The sequence below is a fragment of the Phodopus roborovskii genome, unplaced genomic scaffold (assembly GCF_943737965.1).
Source record: "Phodopus roborovskii unplaced genomic scaffold, PHOROB, whole genome shotgun sequence".
In the NCBI taxonomy this organism is placed as follows: Eukaryota; Metazoa; Chordata; class Mammalia; order Rodentia; family Cricetidae; genus Phodopus; species Phodopus roborovskii.
The window spans coordinates 26105227-26106986 of NW_026126517.1; positions in this window are offsets into that span (position 1 = coordinate 26105227).

The window sequence follows — 1760 nt, forward strand, 5'->3', positions numbered from 1 at the left end:
GGGAGGCCTGCAATTGGACCTTCTGGTTGGCACATGCCATGGACCACAGCTTTCCATCTGGACTTTGGGGTTAGGAACGGGCCTGGATTCTTCCTAGGCAGGTGGAAAGGCACAGGGAGAGCTAGGGTGGTGGCTCAGCTGGTATGGTGCTTGCCACAAGCACGGAGACCTGAGTTTGGTTTCTAGTGCCTGAATTTAAAAAGCCAGGCCTGGAAACATCGTGTACGTGTTATCCCAGTGCCGAGGGAATAGGTGGAGGTAGGTGGATTCCTGGGGCTTGCTGGCCAGTTTTTGTAGCCTGTTCATGGATCTCTAGGCCAGCGAGGCCCTGTCTCAAAAGACAAGGTAGACGGCACCTGAGGAATGACTCTTGAATCTGTCCTCTGAATACATGCATGCATAGTGCAGGTGTATTTGCACACACATACATACCTGTGTGGGGGGGGAGTGGAAACACCCTCATGGCTCATCCAATCATCCTGCTAGTTCACACAAAATGGACTCTTAGCTAGCTGTGGGGCCCTGGTGGAAATGAAGGCTGACTGCCTAAGTGCTCACACTTGCTGTGTTTCCTGCAAGTTCTTAGTCAAATGCCATCTTCTCAAGAAGGATTTCCCTGGCCCTCTTATCCAATAGTGCAACAGCTGTAGTTTGTAATATGTCATTCTGCCCTACTAGTGTGTGCCAGTGTTCTTTTTTTCCCCACAGACATTACCAATGCAGGTACCCAGGTCTCTTGGAGATCACAGCCTTCAAATTGCTAGAAGTTACTGTGCTAGAAGTTACTGTAAGTGCCTGGAAATGCACAGCTTACTTCCTACCCTCTGGGTATAGTCATTAGACAATGATTGTTTGTATTTGAGATAGGGTTTCTCTGTGAGGCCTGAAACTCCCTCTGTGAACTGAGCTGGCCTTGAACTCACAGAGATCAGCCTGCCTCTGCCTCCTGAGTACTGGGATTAAGGTGTGCACTACCACCATCGATTTCTTATAAACAGATCACCACCCCAGTACCGGGGGCTCCCAGTGGCTACAATATTATGATGCGTTTGCTACTGCTGGCAACATAGAATATCGTGGCTGTAATTGGTAGTTATCAAACTAGGATGCACTTTTTGGAGGGGATGTGACTTATGGAGGTGTGTACTGAACTCATTCCAAGAACCAGACCAAAGAGGTTGTAGGCTAGTCCACAGTTGAGAGACTGACAAGGTGCCAGGATGACAGGATGAGGTAATGGGCCCTGCTCTAAGCTCATTCTCTTTTCCAACTGATGTGTGGAGGTGGCTCTGATATCACCTGTAGTCTCCACTTAGTGGTGACTAGAACCATGAAAGCCGCTGAGATGACTTGAAACTCCTCCCTTCTCTTGTTTAGAAGTCACACCCTACAGATACTGACCTGAAACCCTGCTCACTCCCTCTTCCTTGCCTTAACTTCATGCCCAGTCCAACAAGAGATACCCACCTCAGCTACTTTTGTTTTTGTTTTGGCAGTCTCACTTAGCCCAGGTTGGCCTCAAACTCTCAATATAGCCAAAGATGACCTTAAACTCCTGATTTCTACCTACCAAGTTGTGGGATTACCGGTGTGTGTGTGACTATACTGGCCTGTTCTACTTTCATTTCTGTTGCTGTTATAAAAATATTCTGATAAGCTACTTGAGGGAAAAAGGATTTCTTTCAGCCAACAGTTCTATCTTACAGGCCCCTCATTCTGGGGGGGGGGGGCTTCCTTGACAGCAGGAACTCACACATCCA